The sequence below is a fragment of the Mytilus edulis genome, chromosome 11, assembly GCF_963676685.1.
Source record: "Mytilus edulis chromosome 11, xbMytEdul2.2, whole genome shotgun sequence".
In the NCBI taxonomy this organism is placed as follows: Eukaryota; Metazoa; Mollusca; class Bivalvia; order Mytilida; family Mytilidae; genus Mytilus; species Mytilus edulis.
Genome location: NC_092354.1, coordinates 2893129 through 2911694, shown reverse-complemented (window position 1 = coordinate 2911694; position 18566 = coordinate 2893129). Strand labels below are relative to the sequence as shown.

General features: G+C 32.6%; 1 protein-coding gene and 1 long non-coding RNA gene across 2 annotated transcripts in view; one reads left to right on the top strand and one right to left on the bottom strand.

Moving 5' to 3' along the window:
• Window positions 1-18566, top strand: part of LOC139493894 (uncharacterized) — a 482493-nt gene that overhangs the window by 64668 nt on the left and 399259 nt on the right. The window lies entirely within an intron of this gene.
• LOC139495044 (uncharacterized) lies at window positions 6667-13880 on the bottom strand. Its single transcript, XR_011657243.1, has 2 exons — window positions 13675-13880; window positions 6667-6985 (listed from the first exon to the last, which is right to left on the bottom strand). It is a non-coding gene; the product is annotated as an uncharacterized lncRNA (long non-coding RNA).

Sequence of the window (18566 nt, the reverse complement as noted above, 5' to 3'; positions counted from 1 at the left end):
AACTAAAAGAGCATAATTATACACTTATTCAAAATGGTGGAAATCAAATCTAATCCAATGTACTTACCAAAAGATGTTTCCAGAAATATGTGTTAAACATCAATCTTTCTAAATTCCAAGAGTCATGTCATCAGAAGAATACACTGCACTTTTCAATGTCAATACAGTTATTTGTAACTTTTTTTATCTACATTCATTGTAAAATTCATATTTTATTCATGATAGCTAGAAGTCATCTTTGCTTGCCATGTGCATGCTCAAACCCAGTTCAAATTTTAAATGTTTGAGGTTCTTTTGGGTATTGTGACAGTGTGATCACTTTGAGATTTGCCCCTTATAATAACTGTTAATTACCTAAATCTTGAATATTTAATATATCTTATAATAAAAGAAATACTGTTTGTTTTTTATCTTTATGTCAAAGATTTAGTTAAGTTAAGATACAGAAAAATGTATAAAATTGAAAGCTTCCCTTAATTTTGCCTCAAACTTTGTGTACATTTATAATAATACTTCCTGTCCATTTGCACTAAAGACAGATAAAACAGATGGCACATAACATTTATATCACCAGGTCATATTTCTAATTGTTCAACTTTTGCTCAACTGTAAAAAAAAAAATCAAAGTCTGAACGCTCAACTTTTCCTCAACTACAAAAATTTCAAATTCTGAATGCTCAACTTTTCCTTAACTACAAAATTTCAAAGTCTGAATGCTCAACTTTTGCTCAACTACAAAAATTTCAAAGTCTGAAAGCTCAACTTTTGCTCAACTATATGAAAACCAAAGATCAATTGCTCAACTTTTCCTCAACTTAATGGCCAGATTCAGTTGAGGGCCAGTTGAGCGACATCTATCCAACATACAGTGCTTGGCCAGGTTTGAGTTGAGATAAGATGCTCAACACCTAGCACCTCAACTATTTTGCTTAAAACAGCTAGCCCTCAACTGTCCGCCACATGGCCATCAACTGGCCCTCAACTTTTTTTCTGTAGGGGGTTTTCGATTTTGGTTCTGTTGCTAGGGATTTTAGTTGTGACGTTATTTAAATTATGACGTCATATGCAATGTAAACAAAGAAACGCTATCATCAGGTAACGTTTTTTCATATCAAGGAATTATTAAAAATGAAATTGGTATTGCGCGTTCCTTCCTATTTTATACTAGACTGATAAATATATATTTTACTCAAAGTTTCATACAAACAAGACCTGAAAAAGGAAGTACATTGTACATTTCTGCGCAGGTCCGGGATTTCAAAACACGACATAAAAAAAATTGAACGATTTTCAGTTCATTAGTACATGTACAATGAAACATTCGGGACATTTTCCCGATTTTGTTTTTTTATTGAATTTTCTACTGTTATTGGGGACTTCGTCCCCATATTAAACCTCAACATAAATTGATCTTATTGACAATATCCGTTGAAATCATTTGACCTTTGTAATAACCGACGATAGTAAAACAAGTTGTGCGTGTTTGTCGTACTTCTTCAGGTTTCAACTGTATGTAGAAAATCGAATTTTCCCAGAAAAAGAGACTGACAAAATATGTGCAGTTCCACCTTCATACATATTTTGTTATACCAATCTCTATGCAAATGTGGTCCCTTAAACTTTGAAAAGTAGTCTTATAGTGTATATATTGGTTGTCTGAGTTCTAGATATATATGTCAGGGGCGGATCCAGCCATTTAAAAAAGGGGGGTCCCAACCCAGAGTAAAAGGGGGGATTCCAACCATATGCTCCCATTCAAATGCATTGATCATCCAAACAAAGTGTTGGGGGGGGGGGGGGTTCCAACCCCCCTCCCCTGATCCGCCAATGTATGTTATGAGTTGTCCTTGGTCCTGTTAGTCAACCATTTATTTTCCTCCAGCCCCAGGTGATTAATGACTATGTCAGACTGTTTATTTTGGGTATAGCTAGATCTTGCTATATAAATCACTGATATTTTGCTAAATAAATCCTTGATCTCAACATATTTAAATCCTTTCTATTAAATGTGGATTGGTAAATTTATGCTAATAGTATGCATTAAATATTATATACATTTGTAAAAGAAAACTAGCAGTTCTGACATATTCAGTTGCAAAATATGTTTGAAAATCAGTAATACAAATTCAATCAGAAGTCATGAAAAGTATAGAGAACCAACTTAATTTTAAATGGAAGATAATTTCTATTCAGGTTGAGGCAACTTCAAAGTTTTCTATCATCTGTTGCTACACAGACATATTTTTTTGGTGGGGGTTGCTCACTGTTGCTGTTGCTGTGTGAAAAATTATTTTCACTTTTCCCCTCCATTTTGTGTTTTTCCAATTCTTACTAGGCAAGGATATTCATTTCCAAAATTGATGTCCCAGTCAGTACTCGCATACAATTACATTTCATCTATCATGTATTTTGTGTATATATCAAACATCACATTTCATTTTGTGACCAAACAAAATATTTTGTGTTGGTGTTTTACAGTTTTAAAGGGACAGTGGCTTGCTTTAATTTGGTTCATGTCTGTAGACATGTATGTTTTTTATACATTAGGCTGTCAAGTTTCTAAATTGATTTTTTTTTTATGTCCAAGCCATATTTAGCCCACTATTCAGTATGAATTTTCTCATTGTCAAAGGAGGTATTTGCCTATAGTGTAATTACTTAATTATAAAGCTATTTCATTAGAACTTGCAATTGGTGGATAGTTGTCTCAATGGCAATCATACTACATCTCCTTATTTGATATAAAAACAGACAAATTGCAATAAAGTCTTTGTGTGACCATGTATTGCTTACATGTTTCCTGTTGACCCACGCCCCTCTTTAAAAAATCTGGATAAACTTAGAAATTATATAACCAACACTAACCAAATTAGATTTCTCATATATATATATGTTGATTTTCAACTTTATATTTTTGAAAAATTATTCATTATTTTAATAAAATCAGTTTATAAAACATGTAAAATCAGGATACCCAGCAATTTAAAAAAAAAACTGTAAATACTGAAAGTGTTGCATGCATCTATTATACTATTTCCAGTATATGATTATTTATTATTGCATTTATTCAAGAATGTATGCCTTAGCTGTTATCTGCTCTTTGGTTGGGTTGCCTCATTGACATGCACATTTGTAACCAAGAAATCCACAGTCTAAAACTAGGAGACTGATATGAGGATTCGGTCACAACTAAATGTTAAACCTAAATAACCAAGCACCATAAACTAGCAGTAGTACACAGAAGATTAATTCAACTTAGTATATGATTTATTTCCAAGACTGGAACTTGTCACTAATGCTGTGACTTCCAAACTTATCTCTTTCACAAAATAGTACAATATCTATATATGAGAATTAAACAATAAGCTAAGATCAATTATTACATAATGTGTTGACAAATATAAACTAGTTATTATCCAGATAAAGAAAGATAAATAATTAAAACAACTCTTTTAGCAATGTCTCTAATTTAAGAAGGATAAATTTAAAGGATTAAGCCCTGAGGCATTATTGTCACTTTGATTATAAAATGTCCATTATCAATTAGATATATATTAACTTATTGTCCAGGTAGAATATATAATATAAAACATAATTAATGATAAACTCTTTGAGTCTCAAACATTAGCATTAAAAACCTAAACACATCTGAAAGTCATTTTAACTCTATCATACATTCCCCAAATTCCATTCTCAATTTTACTAAAAAATGTTTATTTATTGAGATTTATAATAATTCCTCATAAATGTGCATGTTTCATTTCAGTTTTTTATTGCGATATTTACCTAGTCACATTATTCGCATTCAATTATTTCTGAATTTTCAGTACTGTACATGTATAGTTTGAGTGGTTTATAATAAGAAAAATGTGTTATGGAACTTTATTGAAGAAAAATATATAAGCGAAGCGATTGATAGAAGTCTCATCTGTGTCTTATTTTGATAATGGAAATGGCAATATTTTATGATTGCATGTACAATGTATCTGTATATTTAACACGACTGAAAGTATGTTTTCTGTCCAAATACAGTCTAATGGAACATACTTCAAGTTCAACTTTTACTGGGATTCATGTTTAGTACCAAATTGTTGCTTTTATATATGTTTGACTTCTTTAAATATTTCTTTATGAGTCCTTGTGCATGTTTTACACCAATCAAGTTTGATTGAGCTATTGATTTATTTTTTTATTTTTTCTGCATTGTCTACAGACATGACCGAGTTTGAACTTCGTCAATTGCTGGTATTGATTGATATCTACATGTCATTCATGTTGACCGACACTCTTTACCTTATAGTAGATTCTTTTAAATACAATCATGACAATGTATATCATGTATATTGCAAGAATATAAAAATCCTAAATTTAGCTTGTGAACATGGTGAATGTACATGAAACTTTCCGTAACATTAGAATTAAAAGTACAAAAGAACAACCTGCATCTCAAACTTTGAACCTGTATTCCCCACTGCATGTTTCATGTGTTTCATTTGTCATTATTTACATAATTTTCTAAGGATTTTTCAAGGTTGAATTTTTTTTCTGGTTTCTTTTTATTGAATTTTATACTTTAACACCCTCAATTGTTAAAGGCAGTACAATTTTCAAGACAAGCATTTCAGCTAAATGACTATGTTGTATGAAATTTGCTCGTAGTTGTACGCCTAACACTGACCTTTATTTTTTTACTTTTACGTCATTTAGTTGCTTGCCCTTATTTGGGAGAGTTGTCTCATTAGCAATGAAACCACATTTTCTTAATTTTGTATGTACCCATACATGTACATGATATTTAATGCCCTTTCTTAATCTGATATATGTTAATGTCACAGAAAAACTCTCAAAAACATATTTACGATCACATGACTATTGTTTCATTGGCAATCATACCACATCTTCTTTTTTATATTTACTATGTCACATTTTATGTGCCAGTCTCTCAACATGCTTAAGCTAAAGCTTATGTTGTTCTTTTTTGGTTGCTGTCTGTCAATATTTGTTAATTTGTGTATTAAAAAGGTAGCATAATTCATGTACAAATGTAATTGTATGTATAAATGCAAATGATAAAGAGTTTTACTCATTGTTGAAAGCTGTACAGTAACCTATAAATAGTTGTGATGAACATGATGAAACATCCAAGAACTTTCATAAAAATCTGAAATCAAACTGGCCTTATTACTCATGAAATTGTAATGTAAGTACAGTGCATAAATAGAAATATTTAATCAAATTAATGTTTTGATACACACGCTTGACAAAAAATTAATAGATGATGTTACTGTTCAAATGTTGATACTGCTGTTCTTATGAACATTATGTAAATTTACAGATATCTATTAAAGGTTTCATAACGAGTGAGAATTAGATATCGATTGATATCAACTCGAGTTATTTAATTTCAATAATAATAAACGAGCCTATTATTATTGAAATTAAATAACGAGAGATGATATCAAGCGATATCTAATTCTCACAAGTTGTTAAACCTATTTCTCTTATGGCAAAAAGTTGTATGTGCGTGGCCTATTTGTTGCGAGTTGTTTTGCTACGGCCGTTTTTCTTTGCAACGCGTACTGATCTTTCTCTTATGGTTGGGGCCTGTTATCTAATTTGTAACAAGTGTATTGACACGTTATTTCTACAATAGTTAACAAATAACTCACTTGTTGCGCCTTAAAATCTTCTTTTTATCAAATTTTATTACATTCTGAAGCGGCACAGAAGCCAGAAAATGCCTGGTGTTTATGTATGACACCGGAAGCATACCTATGACATCACGTAGTGTAGGGACCAAAGAAGATAACATCTTTTCGCGGAATTTTCTTTAATGAAGATTTTACACTGAAATTATGATTGAAATTTAATTATGAACTTGTTTTGCATTAGAATACAAATAACTGTATTGTATTTGAAGCTTTGCGGACGTCCATCGGTAGTTTTACTGTCGCATACAGAGGGAAATTGAAATTGAAAGTTGAGCCAGTTATAATGCCCTTTGGTCCGTTACATAACCGTACACGGGTTCCTTTCTTTATTTCTTCGTCCATGATAAGATTTATATTAGATAAAGCAGACAAAATTACAAAAACAGGAAGTAAACAATCAGTTGTCAAGAAAAAAAGTAGTCCCGTCATGACCTTTTCCAGTGAATAATGACCTGATCAATGGCCAATGAAAATATTGGAAATTTACGAGATAAGCCAATCAAATTAACGTAATTTTGATATCACTTTTTCATATCACACTCTGTACGGTGTGATACAAAAATATCTTTTCACATGGGAGTTAGATAACAGGCCCCAACCATAAGAGAATAACATTTAGCCCTTTTATGTTGGTCTTCTGTTCGTAATAAATTGCACATGCAATTTTCCACTATACAGGTACAAAATTGTACAACGTACATGTATATGAGCACAAATTCTTTTTAATCAAATTGTACTTGTTTAGATTAATCTCTGTGTGACGTGTCTGTGTTCATGTTGAAAACTAGAACTGTTCTGTTCACCTTTGGTCAACCTTAACTGCTGTGGAACGATCTCTACGAGGCTGCTACAAGATGTTGAATTACTTTATAGATTACATGAGGTTTTTTCTTTACACATGTTTCCATCTGTAGGTTCCGTTAATTTTACAATTTAACAGTCACTTTCTGCATTCTATTTAAATGGAGGGTTTTCTTTCTGTCCAGAAAAAACAGGCAAGAAAAAGTGGGTGTCAAAAACTGGATCCTCCTTTCACCTTTAAGCTGAGTCTTACTATATTGTTTTTAATCATTTTTAACATGCTGTTTGACATCACCATGATCACACTGTGGAACGTCTGGTTGGAAAGTTATCTTTACTCCATTTCAAAAAGTTATGTTGCCCTGAACACATGTTGTCCATGTTTTCGGTTCATACATCCTGCAGTCACGTATTGCAATTTTCATGTGAGGCTTATCTTTTACACTTTTGTTCTCATCATTGTCATCTTGAACCTGTAATAAAAAAAGTTTGACAATTGTGTACACAAAAAAAAACATCTAGTAAGCAGTATAACGGTATTCCTGATAAAAATATTTTTCATATATAAACATGAAGGTATTATATTGTAATCCAAACTTACATGCAAAAATTCTGTGAAAAGAGATGTGTTAAAAACTTAACACCTAACATTTTTGTAAAATAGTCACTAACTATCAAAATAACAAGTTTTTGCAAAATTAAAATAACTCTGCTACATTATGTATGTATGTAAATATTTGTGCCTGTTTCGTTTGAACATGTTGAATTGTTTTACATTGTAATTTCGGTGTCTTTTTTAGCTGACTATGCGGCATGGTCTTTGCTCATTGTTGAAGTCCCGTACCGTGACCTATAGTTGTTAATTTGTGTGTCATTTTGTTCTCTTGTGGAGAGTTGTCTCATTTGCATTTATACCATATCTTCTTTTTTATATTAGTTAATTTCATTTAATTCAAACCAAAACGAATTTAAATTATATGCTTGTTTCCAGCCTCCAATTTGAAACAAAAAGGTTCAGGTAGGTAATTCGCCTTTTCCATAATCTATATATAGGACCATGGGTAAATGGTAATCTCATTGTTCGTACACCAAAATGACGCCACATCATTGGATGGAATTCAAATATTTAGTACGTGTTAAGCCAATCACAACTTTTTGGTGAACGCTTTTGAAAATATAAGCCAGAATGCATAAGATTCCGAAACGACAACTCTATTTTATGTCTTATTTTTTAAAATGATTATACAGGTACATTTCAGAACAGTGAATGTTCTAATACCAAGCCTATACCAAATTAGCATTAAACAGTAACACTAACCCAGTGTTTACATTCCGCAGGGTCTTTCAGTGTTTTCATGTGATGCTATACATGTATTTCTTGAATGTGATGCTATTTCAGTGGTGGATCATCAAATTTTCATAAGTTGGGGCCCACTGCACTGACTACCTAAGAAGGGTCAACAAATAAATTTCCTCCAGAAAAGGTGGGCCCAGAATAATTATAATATTAATTTTCCTTTTTAGGCCACACCAATTCATGATTTAGTTTCTTGTTTTACGGATTTTTGGACTCCAAAAATTGGGGCGAGCGATTAAAAAATATTCAATTTTCAATTTTTTTAGATGAAGCATGAACCAGGTGCTCTGCAGGGCGCAGCTTTATACGACCCCAGTGGTTGAACCCTGAACAGATAGGGCAATTTTGGTCACAATATTCAAGCTTGAAGTTGATTCTGTCTGAAATTGGATTGTGATCGAATTTTTGACATAATATAGGTTTTTGTCACAAAATTAATGTGGTCAAAGATTTCTTCTTGAAACTTTTCAAAAATTTTGAAAAATTTTGAAAAAAAGGAAGCCCTTCAAAAAATTGTAAACAAACCCCCCCCCCCCCTCATCTTTTTGAAACCCCCCTGGAGCAATAACCCGTAAACTCAATCCTATGCTTTCCATTGCAGTATTGAACCTTGTAGTACAATTTCAGAGAGAACCATACACTTAAACACAAGTTATTGTCATGATTGTTTGGAAACTAGAAACATGCTTCTTTTTGGCCCCTAATTCCTACATATTTTGGACTATTAGGGAGCTACCATTTGATTTTTATGGGGGGGCTAGGATGAAATTTGAAAAAAATAGGCAGGACAGGAGTTTTGAGTGAAAAAAAAAGGCAGGATGAGACACTTTGCAAAAAAAAAAGGCAGGATGACAATTTAGGTAAAAAAAGTCAGGATAAACTAATAAAAAAAAGGCAGGACCGAATAGAGTGAAAAATAAAAAGGCAGGACAGAGATTACAACTAAAAAAAAATGCAGGACAAAATTTTTCATCCTAGCCCCCCCATAAAAATCAAATGGTAGCTCCCTTAACCTAAAACTTAATCCCAGCCTCCCCTTTGTTATATGGTACATTGTGGTACAATTTCAGAGAGATCCATACAATTACACATAAGTTATTGTCTTGAAACTAGAAAAATGCTTGTTTTTACCCCTTTTTGGCCCTTTATTCCTAAACTTTGGCCTCATAACCCCTAAAATGAATCCAAACCTTCTACTTGTGGTTTTAAACATTGCAGTATGATTTCAGTGCAATTGAAATACTTCTACACAAGTTATTATCCTGAAACTAGAAAAATGCTTCTTTTGGGCCCCTAAGTCCTAATCGTTTGGGACCATCATCCCCAAAATCAATCCCAACCTTCCTTTTGTGGTAATGAACCTTCTGAAAAAATTTCATGACGATCTATTCACTTAAACTAAAGTTATTATCCGGAAACCAATGTGTCTTCGGCCAACGACATCATACCATTATACGATCCCAAAATTTTTTTGGGGTCGTATAAAAATAAAGGCGAACGATTATAATTTTTTTTTGTAAACAAAAATATTAGATTTTGACAATATTCATGATATTAAAGCTTGATTTATCACAAGTTTGTACCCTGACATTTCTTTAATTTATGAAGTGTTTTTCCCCTGTACACCAAGAAATAATTGAATAATTAGATGTGGTATATGTATGTGTGCCAATGAGACAAATCTCCATCCCAGTCATAATCAGGTTGGGAACCACCCCACAATGTTATAGAATATCCCTTTTATGAGGGGTCATTTAAGTTATTATATATTTTTTGTAAAAAAAAACCACTTTTTAGTACAAAACGCCTCATATTTTCCGAAAGAACTATATAGCTATCTGGTATTAAATGGTCAAAACATGTCTACAAATTTTGTAATATTTCTGGACTTTAATCAACCACACATATCATTTACTTTTATATTATTCTGTTATTATTCAGAAAGTGCGGACCCCTCTTTTAGAAAAGTTGTTTCAAATATGATGTAGTTTTCCTCGTTTTAAGTAAAAAATTCTAAGCTTTCCAAGGATTTGTATAGTAGCACTATACAAATCCTTGGTTTATTCGGGGTCGCCCCGATATTCCGACACCCCGTTAGTCCGACACCCCATTGGTCCGACACCCCAATAGTCTGACACCCCATTAGTCCGACACCCCGTTAGTCCGACACTTTAACATAGATTATGACATTATATATAACTATGCAAATGCTTGAAATACGGAAAAACATAATTGCAAACTGCGTTCGTACATTAAAAGATATATAAAATTTACACAAGTACCCGACCACATCCACTTGTATTTTTGGCCATTTTATGAGTTAAGCCATTTTCAACTGATTTGTATAGTTCGTTCTTATATTGTACTGTTATGCATTTGTACCACTGTCCCGGGTTAGAGGGAGGTTTGGAATTTCGCTAACATGTTTAATCCCGCCACAGTATGTATGTATGTGCCTGTCAGGAGCCTGGAATGCCGTGGTTGTCGTTTGTTTATATGTTACCTATTTGTTTTTCGTTCATTTTTTTTTATAGATAAGGCCGTTAGTTTTCTCGTTTGAATTGTTTTACATTGTCATTTCGGGGCCTATGCGGTATGGGCTTTGCTCATTGTTGAAGACCATACGATGACATATATTTGTAAATTTCTGTGTCATGTTGGTCTCTTGTGGAGAGTTGTTTCATCTGCAATCATACCACATCTTCTTTTTATATATATATATTGGCACGATTAAAACATCGTCATCACACAATTTTAGGGGAAATAAGTTCCATTTAACATGTTTAAGAGAATCGACAATCGCAGTTGACTTATAAATTCCTAAAAGCTGTTTCATATATCCACTTGTTGAAGCCTATACCTGAAAATTAGCAAAATCATAAAAAACTTTAAAATGATTATCAAGCTGTTCATTAGACTCCGTGTAATATATATATGACTAACATATGCTAATAAATATGTACATTTTTAGCTCACCTGACATAAAAGATCAAGTAAGCTTTTCTCATCACTTGGCGTCCGTCGTCCGTCTTCGTCGTCGTCTGTTAACTTTAACGAAAACCTTCTTCTCTGAATCTATTGACTTTTAACAAACTTGGCCAGAATCATCACTAGGGTATCTAGTTTAAAACATATCTCCGATCGATAACCACGCCTGCCAACCAACATGGCCGACATGGCTAAACATAGAACATAGGAAAACAATGCAGTTTTTGGCTTATATCTATGAAACTAATGCATATAGAGCAAATCTGACAGGTGGCGAAACTGTTTTTTGGATTTAGATTTATCTGCACTGACATTTTCAGACGAATATGACAACTCGTTGTTAGGTCGCTGCCCCTGAGTTTTGTAATTTTACGGAAATTTTGCATTTTTTTGTTATCATAATATCTAATACTAGTATTTAATACTATTAATAATGATTTTAACCTTGAGAGACTCTAGTTGAACTATGTACAGTCATGAGATGACAGTATAAATTGTCTATGTATGTTATAAACTAAAAGGTATAAACACAACTGGTGATAGTTTTCAATAACAAAATGCCTGTATAAGTACGTCCGTAATATTATGTTAATAAGGAGCATGCATACAATTCTTGTAATGCATTTGCATGCATTATAGCCAATAAGACGACCCATGTATCTAGGTACCTGCAAACGCTATTATGCGTAATATTATCATGACTGATATGCATGATTTTTATGATTGAATGTTGTTTGCTCTTTGGTTGGGTGGTTGTCTCTTTGACATATTCCCCATTTCCATTCTCAATTTTATTAAAACAAATATACTCTTGAAATTGCATTGGTTATATTAATATACCGTATAGCGGGTTATTTTTTCGGGTGTAGCAATTCACGATTTTCATTGAATTTTAAAGGTATAAATATAACCCCGTGAATTCCGGCATCAGTCCGTGAACTTCGGGTCGGGTTACATTAAAGTCTGTAGGTCTATAATCGACACTACTATGGCTGCTTTAAACGCAAGACCGTATAAAAATATATACAAATTTATTAACACAAGTTTACAGTTCGAAAGCTAGGGGAAGACTGCCCCAGCAACAGTTTACAAAACATAAATTAAGTCAAAGAAAAGGGTATTAAAACATTATAAAAGGTTCTCATAAAATATACATTTTGTAAATATAATTGTCCAATGTTATTTAATAATAATAGGATTATTGTCCTCCGGCTTAACTTAGCAAAATAGCGATAATTGCTTCTTTTGAAGTTGAGTGTAAGTTTCGCACTTTTGACAGCCATCGGATTAAGTTGTAAAATAGTAAATCTATAATTAATCTCTTTGGGTATTTGAAATAAAGAAACATTATATTTAAGAATAAAGAAACATTTAAAACAAGAAATATTCAACTTAAAACTAAAATGAGAAATATTCGATTTAAAACGAGAGTTCATATATATATATTCAATTTAAAACGAGAGTTCATCTAAAGCACTTTGCGAATTATTGCAAAAGTTCCTGAAGTCACTTTTAGATGAACTCTCGTTTTAAATTGAATATATATATATATGAACTCTCGTTTTAAATCGAATATTTCTCATTTTAGTTTTAAGTTGGATATTTCTTGTTTTCCAAAAGGGGGGGGAGGGGGTGTTCGTTGGACTCGTTGGACTCGTTGGACTCACAAACTCGACTTCAACAGTCGCAATTCGAATAGAACATTGACTTTAACAGTGCTTATTTGTTTTCAAGGGGGGGGGGGGGGGGTCATCCGAACCCCCCTGGCTACGAGTATGCCCTACATCTCCTTTTATTCATATACATATTAAAGAACTTAAACGTGAAGCATACAGAATAAAATAAGGGTGTATATTGTATATATAAAATTTACACTTAGGTACAGGACAAATAGCCCAGGTTTTTTAAAACTTCATTTAGGTCTGTCAGAATTTCTATTCAGTAAGTACTACATTTGCTTGTACACTACAGACAAATTAGTATACGTTCTATGCAAAATTTTCTTTAGAAAATAAGAATCTTGCCTGCGGCAGCCTAAGAATAAAACATCAATCAGTATACTATACAGTTACAATTAAGTCTTTCAAGTCTTCATGTGAATAAAAATCTAGAATTTTTGTTGTTTTAGAACGTAAAAAAACTGACCTTGCATTCATGATGCAGCTTTGTAATTGAGGATAGTGTAGTTTGTGCATGTATGATCATGCACATACATGACATAGCTAACTTTAGAACATCTGGCAGTGTCTTGCCTACACACTGTCTGCAAAGTTATAAACTCTGTGATATTAAAGGTGCTCACTACAGTTCCTATTAATAATATTGAGGTGGGGTCTTTGTTGAAAATTTAGTCTAGTGTCTTCTTCTACAGATTAAATTTTTTTAGACCAGCAGCTTGTTATTATAATTGCCAATCTCCTGTCTTATATCACTCGCTCTCAAAACAAATTATATCCATGATTCATGAATTCAAACAGATTGACTGTCAGCTGGCCAACCATGGAATAGACTAGACCTTAAGTTTTTTTACATCAACAAGTGAAACTATATATATATAGCATAACAAACTTCCTGGACAGCTCATGGGTATTCTAAAACTTCACATAGATGGCACATAAACACTGTGGACCATGAAAGGACTTGCAATTAAGACAGTTCAGGCATAGTACACTATGCAATTCCTTGGTTCACATGGTTCAGGGATAATTTCTAAAACAGATGAAAAAAAGGGGAAGAATTTCAACCTCAAGAGTAGATTTTTGTCAAAATGAAGATAGTCGGCTACAGAAAACAGCAAAAAGACGACAGAATACTTACTCATAGTCAAGTTATGGCGTACTATTCGGCTTGTAAGCTGAAATCCTTGGGTACATGGGCCATTATTCGCCTCTTGCAACAAAAACATTCCGTCCGTTCAAAACATGTGGGTTTCAAGCTTCCTGTTGAATCGGTTTTCCAAATAAGGAAAACAAGCCACGCCTCCAATGCGAGATCGACAAGTAGGATTTTCATACAATACAAGTTATGGCTTGTAAAATAATGTGACATTTTATTTTTATTTTCAATAAATTATCATTATTTATCTAATTCTGCATAGTTTATCAATAAAAAGATTAAAATACAAGAGCGATTGACGACCAAAGAAATGAAGCGGACAGCGTCATCACTATGGAGACGCAACGTTACTTATTAATATTCATGAGCATTGTAGTCATCCGATGTTTAGTCAATACATTGATTTCTTTTAAGATTGGTGAATGCTTGATTTCATCGTCTGTTTAAAGACAAAAACGGATATAGATAGTAAAAGGCACTGGAGAAAAAAATGTATTTTTATTGACATAAAACTTTTTGATGAGAAGCTCGAAGACACACTTTGCATAATTCTTTCAACATGAGGTTTCCCGCACACGGCACTTGAGATATGTTTCATTTTTATTCTAACGTTTTTATATTACTTATTTGACCAACATAATTTTTTTCTGAATAGTCTTATGATTTGAAAAAAATACATATGTTTTTCAGAAAGATCTTTAACTAAATAGATTGAAAAGTAATAAATCACCATGTTAAACAAAAACAAAAAAATGTGTGAAAAATCTTGATGAAAGTTCATTTAGAATTTAAATTTACTGCACACAATCATTTTTTCAAATTATTATACACAAAACGATTATAGAAATAAAAATTAACAGCTGTAACAACAAACAGCAATTAATCAGATTAAAATGTCCAGGGGCAATGCCACTATTACATGTATTTTATCTAATGAGCAAAATATTTGCTAAGATATAGACATTATATTCATTGTTTGTAATAAAAAATATTTTCAATGTTGTGACAAGCATACCTTTAAATAATTATTAAGTGATTTTTTTTAAAATTTATTTATAATTTCTTTATTCATGCTATGTTTTATTTAAATAACTTCATTTCTGAGATGTTAAAATACCCCTTTATGTATTGGCAAGTTAATAGGAACTAATTTCCTCTTCTATCAACACATCTACTGGTTATGGAGGTATAATACCTCCATGTTCTAATCAAGCGATATATGCCTCAATACCTCCTATAGAATTATTTTTGAGAATGGCTGTCTAAGTGTACAGACCAGAGAGATGCAGACTAAATGACAAAACATTAAAGTTACTCATGATTATCAAATGCAACGCTTAAACTATGTTAACAAATATTATGATGAAATGTAATGTGTAATTTAATTAATTACTTTAGTAAAGTAATTGTAATTGAATTAATTACATTTCAAAAACTGTGTAATGTGTAATTAGTGTAATTGACCATTTTTGCAATGTAATGTGTAATTTAATTAATTACATTCCAATGTAATTGACCCCAAGTCTGATGCCAACGTTAAACAGATTAGTTACCCATTCATTATGTTTTTAGAGAAAGAAAAACAAAGAGCAAAACTGTTATATACTTAAAGAACAACTATCAATATTTTACCGAATACCAGTACATTTTAGTTTCATCATGGGGGGGCCACCTTTTAATTGAAAACAAAAGTCTTCAAATAAATTTTCGCTAATTTTAAATTACTTGAATAATACTCTCTACGGGTTTATTGGTGGATCCGGAACATTTTTATAATGGGTGCACTTGATGCATCAAGAGGATGCAAGTTACAGTCGTGCTTCAGATTATTTTGCCGAAAACAATTAAAGTTTGTGAGAAATATTACATGTAAATATATCATGTATATTATTATGAAATATACACAAAACGTAAAAGTGAATGACTGGTAAACTTTATATACTTTTTTTTATTTATATATATTACCATAACTCAAAAGATAACAAAAAAATCAGAAATTAGTGAAACTGAATGGTAGAGCCGGGTTATTTGGAAGGGGCATAACTCACTTTATATTTTATATACAAGTTGCGTATTAAACAAGACGTATCCCTCTGCACTCCCTATCAACTCTGGTACACGTTCTTAAATAATAATGAGCTCTTACTATGTCGTACAGACAACGAACAACTATAGTTTTAATTGTGTTGCTTATTGACGGTGATTATAATTATCAAAATTAAACGAAATCAAGAAATAAATGATTTTCTATTTTGTAAAAAATCCAATGACTTAAAAACCAAATATCTCTTGCATTGCTCATTTCAACTTCATGTAAATTATAGAGTTATTGTCCTTTAAACCTAGTGGCAGGTATAAAGGCTATTAAAATATGTGGATTAAACTATTTGACAACTGTTCACATGGGGCATGATAGTTTATAGCATATTTTTCTTTTGTAGACTGCCATGTCAAAGACATCCCCAGAAGTAACTCCTGACACCCATTTACAGGAACCTGCAGCACCAGTAGTTGAAGGTAATCATCTAATGTTAATTATTCAGATACCGGCTGAAATGATTTATAATTACCTGTTTCTAATATACAGAAACCTTGATATCTGCTTATAATGTTATAATGAAAAATGATGGAAAAAAACCAACAAATTGATGGGAAAAGTGAAATAGGCTATTGATGAAGATTGGTTGATTACAGATCACATTAACTTTAAAATCATTCTCATCTAATTTATACTTTCCTCAAACATGTCAAAGTGTTGAATATATTTTTCTTACTAGTTCCTCTCACAAGGCATGTAACGTCAATATCATTCTTACTAGTTCCTCTCACAAGGCATGTGACATCACTATCATTCCTACTTATTCCTCTCACAAGGCATGTGACGTCACTATCATTCCTACTTATTCCTCTCACAAGGCATGTAACATCACTATCATTCCTACTTATTCCTCTCACAAGGCATGTGACGTCAATATCATTCTTACTTGTTCCTCTTAAAAGGCATGTGCTGGTAGACGTTTCGTCCCCAAGGGTATCACAAGCCCAGTAGCCAACATTTCGGTGTTGACATGAATATCAAACATGTGGTTACTTTTTAAATTTCCTGTTTACAAAACTTTGAATTTTTTCGAAAAACTAAGGATTTTCTTATTCCAGGCATAGATTACCTTAGCCGTATTTGGCACAATTTTTTTTGGAATTTTGGATCCTCAATGCTCTTCAACTTTGTATTTGTTTGGCTTTATAAAATTTTCGATTTGAGCGTCACTGATGAGTCTTATGTAGACGAAACGCGCGTCTGGCGTACTAAATCATATTCCTGGTACTTTTGATAACATCAATATCGTTTTTACTTGTTCTCTCACAAGGCATGTGATGTCAATATCCTTTTTAGCTCACCTGACCTTTTTAGCCATCACTTGGCGTCCGTTGTCCCTCGTCCGTCGTCCTTAAACTTTTACAAAAATCTTCTCCTCTGAAACCACTGTGCCAAATCTAACCAAACATGGCAAAAATTATTATTAGGGGTATCTAGTTTAAAAATTGTGTCCGGTGACCTGGCCAACCTACAATGGTGGCCACTGTGGCTAAAAATAGAACATAGGGATAGAATGCCGTTTTTGGCTTTGACTCATAAACCAAAGCATTTAGAGCAAATCTGACTGGGATTAAATTGTTTATGAAGTCAAGATCTATCTGCACTGAAATTTTCAGATGAATCGGACAACCCGTTGTAAGGTTGCTGCCCCTGAACTGGTAATTTTAAGGAAATTTTGCTGTTTTTGTTTGTTACCTCGAATATTATTATAGAGATAAACTGCAAACAGCAAAAATGTTCAGCAAAGTAAGATTTTCAAATAAGTCAAACGGACCAAAATGGTCAGTTGACCCCTTTAGGAGTTATTGCCCTTTATAGTCATTTTTAACCATTTTCATAAATCTTAGTTATCTTTTACAAAAATCGTCCTCTGAAACTACTGGGCTAAATTAAATCAAACTTGGCCACAATCATTATTGGGGTATCCAGTTTGAAAATTGTGTCCGGTGACCCAGCCAACCAACCAAGATGGTTGCCATGGCTAAACATAGAACATAGGGGTAAAATGCAGTTTTTGGCTTATAATTACTCAAAAACCAAAGCATTTAGAGCAAATCTGACAGTGATTGTTATTGTTTATCAAGTCAAGATCTATCTGCTCTAAAATTTCCAGATGATTTGGACAGCCTGTTATTGGGTTGCTGCCCGAAATTAGTAATTTGAAGGACATTTTGCCGTTTTTTGTTGTTATCTTGAATATTATTATAGATAGAGATACTGTAAACAGCAATAATGAGAAGCAAAATAAGACCAAAAAATAAGCCAACATGACCATAATGGTCCATTGACCTCCGTAGCAGTTATTGCCCTTAATAGTTAATTTTTAACAATTTTCATAAAATTTGTAAATTTTTCCTAACATTTTTCATTGAAACTACAGGACCAATCATTATAGATAGAGATAATTGTAAGCAGCAAGAATGTTCAGTAAAGGAAGATCTACAAACACATCACCATCACCAAAACACAATTTTGTCATGAATCCATCTGTGTCCTTTGTTGAATATTCACATAGACCAAGGTATGGAAGCGCATATGGTACACCCCATGTAAAGTTATTCTGTTGCAAATAAGTCGGAACTGATAGTTATGTTGTGTGTAATAAGCTGAAATCAAATCATCGTGGGGAGTCAACTTGTCGGAATGATGAAGAAAAAATTGCATTACAATGTCGACTTGTTAGAATAAATGTATTGACAAAGTAACAAGAAGTCGACATGTTGATTTCATTAGATTGCTGCTGTCAGTTTAAACAGTTTATTTTTCTGTTACACGC